The 12,230-nt window shown below is 34.6% G+C and overlaps 1 protein-coding gene across 8 annotated transcripts in view; it reads left to right on the plus strand.

The window, feature by feature from the left end:
* FILIP1 (filamin A interacting protein 1) overlaps positions 1-12,230 on the plus strand; it is a 1,235,241-nt gene that overhangs the window by 859,677 nt on the left and 363,334 nt on the right. The gene's annotated exons all lie outside the window — the stretch shown is intronic.

Raw genomic sequence — 12,230 nt, forward strand, 5'->3', positions numbered from 1 at the left:
CTAATTAGTCCCTACAGCAGCAGAAGAAGAATGAATGGGCCATAGAGCTTTTACTTGGGCTGGAGAGTACCTGACTCCCATCCTCAAGAGAGCAACAAATGGACTATCTGGGAGAAGGAAGGGGAGCAATTGGACAAGACCTGGTATATGGAGAAAAAAAATTTTTGCCTCAATAATACGCAAATTCTTTGAAACTCGCTTATTTGTAACAGATGCCTAAATCATTCTGTCTCTGCATCTGCAAAACTAATGAAATGCTGGTATTTCATTCTCTCATGCTTAGACTTACTCTAGTACATGAGACTTTAATTTCAAATGTGTCATCTCAAACACACCTCGTGGTTCTCTTTCTTGTCATTATTATTGTTATAGCCACTTCCAGTTTATGCTTCATTTCCTCTTTATTATTTGGCTTACATTTTATCTTACATACTTCCCTTTCTTCACTTCATTCCTTTAGCTGTATTTGCATTTTCATTAAGTCTGCGCACATCATCAGCTTTAGATAAGGTCAGGCCTGAGTCTGTTAAAAGCATAATTGTTTGTGCCATAGACTATTCTTCTTTTAATCAACAATCATGCGACTCAACAATTTTAAAGAATTAAAATTAAAACAATCTCTGCAGATGTAAAACTCATGTGAATACTACCACTTTAAAGAGATCTGTAACTAGGGAAGAGGTTGCATCTGGCAAACAACTTTACATTTCAGTGTTTCGTGTACAAATTCAGTGCCTGCTGTTGTTGGAGAATAAATTGCCTATGTTACATAAAAATGGTAAGCTGGTAATATTGCAATAGGGAATAGTTGGCAAATTTTCAACAGTTTCATAGTTACAAAGCATCTCATCCAAAGGAAGACACACTCAGGAGTTCATCACCCCTATCCCCCTTATAAAGGGCATTGTAGTAACAGCCATCCACCTACACTGTGTGGGAGTAGAACCCACAGCCTTTTGCACCAAAGGCAAGTATGCTGCTTGTTGTACTACTACCATTGCTTTCAACTTCTGTAGAACAAACAAACACTGATGGCCATTTGCTAAACAAATCAGTTGCACAATGAAGACAGACTGCATGGGCAACAGTAAACTTCTCTTACCATGAAATTGACAATTCATTGAAAATGCATTGAAATTGAGAGAAAGTGTACTGAAACTCAATTTCTTCAAAATGCACTGAAACTCAAATTCATTGAAAAAGTAATGAAACTCACATTCCTTGAATATGCATCCCTGATAATTAAGTGAGCAGTCTGGTAGTTGGTAAAAGGATTCAGGCTCTTTACCTCTGTAACGAAGGTGCAGGCTGTTGGCAGCCTAATTAGGGACATTACACACACACACACACACACACACACACACACACACACACACACACACACACACACACACACACACACACACACACGCACACACACACTTTTCTCTATCCACTTACTGAAGGAATGTATCACTCACATGGTTAAGGAAAAGTTAAGTGTGCTTGCATCAAGGAATACTAGGAAAGTTTAGTGCATCATGCACACAGATTGTTGCTGCATGTGTGCATTTGTCGTGACATACGTGGAAAGGAAGGGAAGGGGAAAATTAAGCATGTCTGAGTGACACAGAGTGTGTCCTTAAAGAAGAAATGTACGTTTTTTTTTGTTTTGTTTTTTTTTTTTTAATTAAAATAAAATGTTGTGGCATCCCCCAGCCAGCCAACGACAGCCAGTGGGACCTAGGCAGCTACCTAGATCATCTAGTGTGTGATCCAGCTCTGGCTGTAGCATAGATGTTTGCTTATGAAGTCATGCCACTCTAACGTAAACTAGTTATATGACTGCGTGATAGCAGACATAGAATGGGAGAAACCTATATGACACCCAAACAGGAGGTTGATGGGGAAATTAAGAGGCATACAGACAAGGCCCAGCCTGGTGAGATAGATGAAGAATTGGCTATTGGGCAGTTAATAAAAAATTGGGGACTATTATCTGAACAAACTATGGGAAATTATGGAGAAAAGCAGGAAGACATTTATCACCGGGGATCACGTCAATCGCCCTGCAAGACAGGGGTCCAGGGAAGTAAATATTGTGAGAAGAAATAGCTAGGGAATTGTTAGGCTTGTATAGGCCCTAGGGCCGATAGCCTAGTACCAACCTATGAACCTATGAATCACCCATAGCATAAATCATGCTGAGCAGTGCAGGAGGACATAAATAAGGCCTGTGTACAGCTATATTGTATAGTCTGAGGCATAGACTCTAAGGGGTGCTGTGGTCATCCCACAAGTTTTCAGAGTCCTAGTAAGACTTCACATAGAGGAATATGTTTAGTGCTGGTGACCATTTTAGAAAGAGAGACCACAAAGAAGGAAGGAAGCAACAGGAATGGCAAAGAGAATGAAATGGATGTACAAGAAAAAGGTTCAGAGCACATGGTGTGCTTACAATCCTTAGAAGAAAGGCAATGAATTAAGGTCTGAACAAAAAGGAAAATAAAGCAGTACATGAGAGTAATTTTCGGAGATGACACAGCAGACTGCTAGAGGTCACCATTAGCAAATGGAGTGATAAAGACTCACTACTGACTAAATGCATTTATTTATCCGTGCTTTAACTACTGATGAATACTATATGTCTAGATGAACTACTTTTAGTTGGGGGTGGGGAGAAAACCTTCACTCATAATTCATCATTTCAGCAACTGTGTCAAAAGTCATGCAGAGGACAAAATATACATATGTACATGCTTTAGCAACATTCCAGCTATACAAACAAAGCAAATCAAACACTTTACAAACAATACATGCATACATGACTTGGCAACATATTTAATACCATATTAGTTGGTAAGCAGGAAAGTCAAGTATGAGTGATACAACAAATAATAAAAAAATGTTTAGGACTATTGCATTAGATATGTGGCTGTGCTCATTTGCAAACCTCCTACTGGCACACCAAGTCAGATAGGTTGTAAAGGAAAGGGTTTGTTATTTTTTCTTTCTTTTGTTTTGCTTTGTAGACAGCAAGCAAGATATAATTAAGGACTCTATATTAGCACTTAGAAATTCATGGCACCACTGTTCTATTTCCTTCTACAAGTACAACCTATGGAATATCTATAAATAATATGTAGATTTCCGTTCATGTTATACTTTGATTATGAAAGGCACCATGAATAGGATTATATGGCCATTAAAATGTGTCAAATGCTAATCTGCATTGTGTTTATTTTCTGCAATATATGTATTTTCTGAATGAACAATACAGTACAGATCCAGGATATATCTGCACTATGTTGGCATTACAACAACAGTAAATCATATTATCCCAGAATACTAAGAGTTGTCATTGGAGAAATCCCACTACTGAAAATTCTTTACAGACCAGAGCAAACTGATACAGCCAATTTCAGTGCCAAACTGTATAAGAAACTGCATCATTCTCACTTATAGTCTATATATCAGTGACCATGTATAATACTTAAATTTTGCTAAAGGAGCAAGGAGAATTCAAGTATTGCCTCATACACAGGCATAGACTGTCATTTGACTGTCACATTTTTTTTTTTTTTTTGAATTTGCATTATGCTTGGTTTCAGTTAGAGGTGGGTTTCCAGCTTCTTTTCAGGGTTGAGAATACAATACAGGACCAGAATGCTGAACAGCCATTGCATACCTCATACATATTTCTCAAGAAGAGTGACCTTTTCTGTCACTGAAACTATGGTACCACCAAAACTCTCCCTACAAACAATGGAATTGTGGCCGGGTTAATTTAAGTCCCTAAAAGAAGAATGATGTTCTAGAAAACATCTTGTACCTGAATGTTCAAATGTAAATCTCAAACTGCTTTAATTAGAAATGTGGAAGGAGATGGACATCTGGTTTGTTATACACAGGTAGCGTATGTGGGGTTTTATGGAGATTTCACTATCGTAATATGACATGCTGTATTACATTTAGTTTCTATTGGGGTGGCTATATGACTTTTCATCAAGGTGAAGAACAAAATGCATGTCCATAATATATCAGTAGTTAGCTGACATTATATCAGAAGTAAACATCTTATTTATTTGTACTGAACAGGAAAATATTTGGTCAGTGAATTTTAGATGGTTGCCTCCTTCTCCTCTGCCAGCTCCAAATTTAGAGTGGCATATGGTGAGACTCTTTACACAAAGTTGTGCAAATGTCTTTAGGCTTGAAATCACTAAGTGTATTTTGTAGCTGAGTGTCATGAAATATGTTTTCTTCTGAGAAATCAGCTATAAAATGTTAAAAGGTTGCAAAAATATGGTCCTATATTGGTAAATGACAGCAGAACATCTTCATAATTATTGGGCTTTCTTATATTGTTTCTGTTTGGTCAACAACAAAATTATACACATGACATTAATTTGATGAACCCAGAAAATATCAGAACCACCACATTAGTATCTTTTTATGACATTTGAACTAAATATAAAACACATTTCTGAGAAAACAGTGATTTTCTTATCTTAAATGTTAAAGCAAAATATAGCTTTTACAACTATAGACAGATGTGCACACAATCAAGGAAACGTTGTTGCGTTACCTTTAATAATATCACCTTGTAGTGCTGTGTGCAAGACTGAGTATCCTAGTGCCATTTCCTGAAAGGGTTTGATCTTCATTGGCAAAGAAAAGTACTGATAGCAGGTCTGCTCAGAGTAACAATAAGCAAAGCTATCAGAATATAAAAATATGGTGGTATTATGTCCTCAGACCTACAAAGAATATGCATTTTTCTATGAAACTGAGATGTTTGTTCATTTTAATGTTGTGGTATAAAATGATATTAAAATGATTGCTATCATTAATATTCTATATGCATATGCAGCTGTTCCTTTGCCTGTAATGACAGGCATGCAATCTAATAAATTGTACAGGTAATTTTTGCAGTATCATTCTCTGGAAATATCATGTGAATCTGTCAAACAATTTTAGAGATGCAGCCATTTTGTACAGAGGGCCCAACAACTGCCAAAAAACAATAGTCTGTATATAGTTGTTTTGAAAATGTTTAGTAAGTTTTTTTAAGAGCCCACTACATTGCAACTATAGTCAGTCTACATTACTGTATAAATATCTTGCTGTGTAACTTTACAATATTAGTGCATCATTAGATAGCATTTTCAGCCTTTGATTCTTCTAATCTCAAGCAATTTTTTTTTATCTTATGATACTAGTTTGCTTAAGTGATTTTGTGGGTCACTTATTTAGTGAAACAAGAAAGAGAAAATCTGAAATCAAGAAGAGGTATACCCCCATGTATTAACCCATCCAAAGAGAGAGATTTAATTACATTTCAGTGATTTTTTTTTAACTTTTTTAAGCATTTAATTATGTTCACTGTTTTCAAGCTTATTATTAATACTAGTCTTAAAAGCTGTACTTTTAAATGGGAAACTATCTAGTAAAATATTTTAGCTATCCTTTCCATGACTTTACCATGATTTAGTAAGCATTGCTGTTATGAATGTTTGTTATGCAGTTTTGCTCCCTGGAACGTATCTTTTAACCCTTTTCTCAATAGTACAATTGTGTATAATATTTGAAGCCTTCTTGAACCTAGCAGCAAAGTAAAAAAATGTTCAGTTAGTCATAGGCAGTAAAAGCCAAAGGTCTAGGACAGAAAATCACTCATTCCCATGTTTATTTGTGTGACTCTCTTTTAAAACGGTATAATGTGTTCCGCAGGCCAAACGTTGTGTATTTTATGTTCTTTGGGTACTCGCTGTGAAGGATTGTTTTCAAAATTCGTTTTTAAGTCTGTTTTTCTTATATTTCACTTGTTATGTCTTGCATTTTGCAATGTTTTCAATATGAAACATTTACCAGGTTTTCCACTTTTTCCTGGAATTTTTTTTTTTAATTTTTGACTGGCAAGAAAGTAGAACGCGGATGATGATCATACAGGAGAGGATTCTTCTGAATGTATTTGTGTCATTTTTAAATCAATTGCTTGTGACAAAGCATCTGTACTGCCTGTCTGCATGAATAAGGTAGAACTTGCACTGTAGCTGTTCCTATGGATATTCTGGACTTTTTGCTTTTTGTTGTGATACATTGTAATAATTGTATTTAAATTATTATTTGTCTTGGAACTTTTCTCCCCAGGCCTCTACTGAAAATGGGCTCACTCTGGCCCAGTAAACAAATGTCAATAAATAAATAAATACATGTGCTAGAGATAATAAAGTACCTATATCAGACTTTTTGGGGTTTTTTTCGATCATGTGGTATCGATCCTTTGCAATGAGATATTTGTGTACTTTGATCCATATATATATAAAATACCTCTATCTAGCACAACTATCATCTAATGGCACAACATCTAGGCAAAGAGAAGTTATCATCCCTCTCTATATAGCTGTAATTAGACCAATTATTGAGTGCAACACACCCTTTGGGAATGTATCTTTCTAAACATATTAAGCAACTGGAAAGGTACCTTCAGTACATGCTCCTTTGTGATATTAGGAGATGTAAGGGATTTGGAAATTTGCGGTATTAAACTAGTTGTTTCAAGGGTAAAGTTTGTACTAAATTTGTCTGCTAGAATATTTGCTATGTCTACTGTGTCTGAGTGGTTGATGCCATTTTGGATGCATTCAGAACACTGCCAGGTGTTATTTTGCAGTTTCCTAATGTAATTAAAGAAGGAAGTATAATTAACCTTGCTTTCAGGAGTTAAAGCATTTGTCTTACTAGCCCTGATAGTAGTTTTTCATTCTGATATTCAGAATGTAATGTTTAATATGAGGAATTTTAAATCTGTTATGATATAAGAAGTTTTTTTTTTCTGTTGTTAGAGTGTATTTTAGCTGGTGGGCCGTAATGATTGTTTGTTCTTAAATTTTCCATTTTATTTGGCTCTAGTAGGGACAGTCGGGTATAGGCATTTATCTATATGGGAGTGAACTTCTTTACATAAATAGCAGCTAAGTCAGTGTCAGGTTTGGTGATGTTACGAATTAATTTGGATAGTTCACAGTTGGTGAAGGTTTGTCCATTTTAAATCCTTGAATTCAGAACGATTAGCAGCAGGAATTTTGGAATTTTAGAAATTTTGAAAGAGAAGGTTACCAGTTTATGGTCGGAATTAATGAGGAGAAGAGGAACTACAGAAACAGTACATATAGTAGTCCATGTAGAGAATATTATGGTCTGTTAATTATCTGTTCCAGGGAACAAGAAAGAGAGGGATGTAAATGTTTACAGTATTGCAGTCTTCAAATATCCCACTAGATACCCTCTCAAATGTCCCATATATCTGATGAATTATTGTAGCAGAAAAAGAATAAGAGGCAACCAGTCCCATCAGACAAGGAGGCCTTCCTGTAGGAGAAAAATACATTCAGACATTAACTAAAAGTGAAATGTACATGATATAAAAGAAAAACAATTATAATGAACTAAAGTCATTGCTCTAAATTGTATGCCATGCAATGCCTTTTCTGATGATAGTCATACCTTCACTTCAGTGTATCAATGTTCCCAGTGAGACTGTGGCTTTTTCCTTGGACTGTAGCCTCTTATGAAATAGCTCAAGAGGTTAAGAGGTTCTCTTCTGACTCAGCTGTTGATCAATGGGTGTGCACCCTTATCATTGCAGCACTAGGTAATGAACTGGCTCCCGCTATACTGTCTGAATGGGTGGACTATAAGTAAATTCATGAATCTTCACATGTACATTATGATGTTTAATATAGCTGGGTACAGCAGCCAAAATTTAACTTTCTTGAGTCTGCGCAACTTAAAGGCAGCAGTGAATAGATTTCTTTTCTGACTTGTCTCTGCTGAATAATTTTATTCACAATTGATTTTCTGGCCCTGATAGTGCAGTATAGTTATTGCTTTTCATAGCAAACTGAGTATGTAATTTTACTGAACATGTGACATAATGAATTAACACCAGTCTTACAGATTTTGCATTTGGCTATACTAATCCAAATGTCCTATACACCACACCTATTTAGTCACTGTTTATCCTCACGTGGGTCATTCCATTCTTTATGTAAGGAGTTAACAAATGGCAAACAATTCTTTACTTTATGCTTTTGCCAGACTGAGTAACTATATCTTTTTGCATGTAAGACAGTCCTCAAAGTAATTTATTTTGACCACCACCAACATGTCCTTTATTTTATCCTGTCCTCACAGCTGCTGTGCTCCTTGCAAGTCACCGTTCATTTCATGCAATGCAAATGGTTTGATTGCTTGGACAATGTACAGTCAGTCTCTGTCAGGTCTAGACTGAAGACTGGTCTATAAACTCTGTACGTTTACTGTTTATTATAATGAGCATTGCCATTATTAATAGCATCATCCTAAGGAGGAAGAGTAGCCGTCTGTGCTTAGGCTGATGTCCTTCATCTTGAGACACCCTCCATGCGACAGCTGGGGAACACCTTGACTATTTTTGACCTTTTTAAAGCTTGCCTTTTTTAAATTATATTTATAGCTAACTAGTAATGATATAGAAAATTTGATTCTCTAGTTTTTTTTTCTTTTTGTTTGTTTTTTTTTTTGTTATACCCAGACTGGTAAAACTATGTATATTTATCAGCTAAGTATTTATAACACTTAAAACTCTTCCTGCTTAAGCATCCAAACTAGAAGTCATCAAATGTCTTCCATTTGTTAAGAATTTTTCCAGTTTACTCTCTCTAGCATTTTCTGAGCAAGGTCAGTATTAAGTTTTTACTATGAATTTAATTACATTAATTTGTATGATCAAATTATTATACAAATGTTTGCTTTATGAAGTCTAATTAACCTGTATTTCCAATCATTTTTTTGCTACAACATTAAAGAAGGTGTTACCAGCTTTCAAGACACTGAACATTTATACAGGTACACATAATGACAACTGCCTTTCTATAAACATTTTGAGGGACTCAATCTTACTGAAATATATTCAATTAAGAAATATTGTAAAGGTTCCCCAAAACTTCTAGCTAACTGTGTATAGTTTTGGTAGTTTATGAAAATCTACAGAAATGCTGATATCTGTTTCAAGCTAGATATGTTTAATATTATAAGGAGACATGATGCTATGAGACTGAAATGTAGCTACAGGCTTTATGCATTAATACAGCAGCCCATCTATGTAACATCCGTTTTCATAGTACTAAACTTTTAACAGTATTTTAATTCAGAATCATTACTATCATTATTTTCAGACATTAAAGTTAATGTTATCATACACATATCTTTCATGTAACCATTAATGACTGTTATTTAATCCCATCTTCTTGCTGTGATATATAGTTAGGCTATGCTTGTGGCAATTTGTATTTGTGCTGTAGTCAGGTGTTTAAATACATTCCCCTTAGTGTCATACTAGTAAATGGTACATAAATAATTACAGACAATTTGTGTGGGTTGGACGAGATCAAGTGAATGGTTTGGAAATAAATAATATTGTGACACGTGTGTTTCCCTCTTGGATCTGATATCATTTGTTGTTATATGGATTAGTATTTTCATAAGAAAATGAAACTTTAGTAAATTTTGAGTTATAATATCTCATGAACCTTACATATCTACCCCTAAAAGAAAAGTGACTTGATGGTTACACCGATACCTTTTATGGAAATATAAATGTAAGCTTTTCATTACTTGATCTCCTACTATCAGAAATAGTGTTTCCTGTACTAAGGAAATCAACAGTTTTTTTTCATTCCTGTGAATTTTCTTTTTTGTGCTAGACATGTCTAATAATGTTAATTCTTCCACTTTGCCCTTCTTCAAGGACACAAAGCTATAATACCATTAGTTTTAATTTTGTTGTCCATTGAGCTTAGAAAAACTATTGCTTTCTCATCAGGGAGTCGATTATTTGCAGTGTTTGCATGTTAAAGCAATATAAATTGTGCAACCACCCCTTATTTCTTGAAATAGTTGCAAATATAACATATTACAGTAGAGCCAGTCACTCTCAAGTATTTCAATAAAGAGCTTGCATTATTTACAATGAGAGGGTCATCGTTCATTTAATATTTTAGTTTGTACATGAGTAAGAACCTGAATCCTAATGTAAACAATTAAAACCCCAAATACACATCAAGCATAGTATTACGTATTGGTTTTCATATCTAGAAAATGACCATGCACCTCTAAATGTAGCATATTAGCTATGCTTCAAGCTCCCTAGGGTGACCTACAGGGTCCACTCAGAAAAAATGGTATGTACCTGACACATTAACTCTGTATACAGTGCAAGGAAACAACAGCCATGTGCCAACACTTCATAATTACTTTTTCAGCTAAGTTTTGTAACTGAAGTCAAGGTTTAGTAAACTAGTATGATAGGATCATAGGTAGCGTGACTTGGTAAACAGTACAGGGGACCAATGAGGAGCCAAACCCAATTTCCCAATTACCTGAGAGCACTGTCTAAAAAATGAAACCTGAGGGAATAAAATCCTGGACTGGAGGAAGCAAATCATTAACAGACCATGGCTCAGTCCTTTATGCTATCTTCCCTGCATTTGAACTTCCATCAGCCTTACTATATAAAAACTTGCTGAAACAAGAAACTTAGTTCCATGAAATGCATTATTATTTAGATTTTGAATATATAATGAAATGAGTAAAAATTATAAAAAAAATGTGCAAAATAAGTAATTAAAAAATCATCCTTAGAAGATTTCATTTAAACTAACAAAACATTTTCTAGTTTATTTAGTTTTAAAACATCTTCATACAACTTCTTAAAGGCTCTCCCTCTATTATATTATATCTTATCAAAAGCTTTACCTGGATCCATGTACAAATTAAATTTCAAATATTTATATGACTGGTGTCAGCTGATGCTCAGACCCACTAGAGAACCCCATAGACTGCAAATAATTATAGGCCAAGGCAGTGATCTTCAATTTTTACTAAGGAACAGTATTTCAAATAGATCTATGTAACAAAAATATTTTGACAGCTGTGATCCAAAAATGATAATTAATAATATTACCAGGAAAGGAATTATTTTATCTGCCAATGGGACAACAAAAGCAATTATTTTATTGATTATACACCTATACTGCATGTGTTGGCAACCATTACAGTTTTCTAAAATATAAAGTCTCTTTAAACTATTTTTCATAAGAAAATGCAAAGAGCTGTATAGTTCTTCAATTTGGTCCTGCATTGCTGATTGTAATTACAGTGCTGAATATGTATCAATCTGAATATGAATCTCTGGCATTTAAAAAGTTTTATATACTTTTAGTTTAGCATCAGAAATATAGGTGTTATGGTAATATGAAATGTAAAAAGTATGACTTATTTAAACTATTAGTCTAATATTGGATTTTGTGCTTACATTGAAAATATCAACAAGCATCCAGTGACCTCACTGTAAAATGATGAAACATTATGACAGTTTTTGACACTTCACAGCATATATTAAAATACAATTCATGTAGTGCACACATCATCATCAGGCAGGAACCCTCCCTGAATACAAACAATCTATCAACTACATTTGCAAAAGCAAATTAGTCTGGCAGGAGGTTCCTGACTGCTGCTTATAATAGAACACATTCTAATGTGTCACTTATTTCTAGTAGTCATGTCCTTTATTTATTGCAGTCACCTAATTATCAAATAAAAAAGGGAACATTTTACCTTTGACACAAGAAGAGGACTGCTTCTTATTGAAATCACAAAGCAAAAAGCAATAATATCTTCAGTTACAACATGCATACTATGACATTTATGGAAGCAGTCAGCAACTCGCCTTGGACATAGCAGCCTATTTGCATACTTTGAAAGGACAGCTAAGGCACCAGGTAAGTGCTTCCCTTTAGATATGATGCTTTTTTATAACTACAATAGTATGGACTAAAAACTAGAGTGCTTTGCCCCATGTACAAACATTAGGCATTACATCCTACCGAAATAATTTATCATACCATGCATTATCTGTTAAAATGTATACTTAAAAACACCTTACTCTGACTTCATATAATGCTATGATTGTATCTTTGTTTTCACTTTAGCTGAGATAAATTATATTTTGCTTGCCCTCTGAATAAATCTAATTTGTTGTTAGCTGGTTATTTGTAGAGATGCATGCTATGGGAAAGTATTTAGATCTTCTCTTTTCCAAACACAAATGCATTTTTTCCTTTTATTATTTTTTCTGATACTATTCAGTCACCTGAGCTTGCATCATATTTAGATGGCATAATACAGTGCACAAAAATGTTTTC

This window comes from Protopterus annectens, chromosome 1.part0 (assembly GCF_019279795.1).
Source record: "Protopterus annectens isolate FY-2018-M chromosome 1.part0, PAN1.0, whole genome shotgun sequence".
NCBI classification, from domain to species: Eukaryota; Metazoa; Chordata; order Ceratodontiformes; family Protopteridae; genus Protopterus; species Protopterus annectens.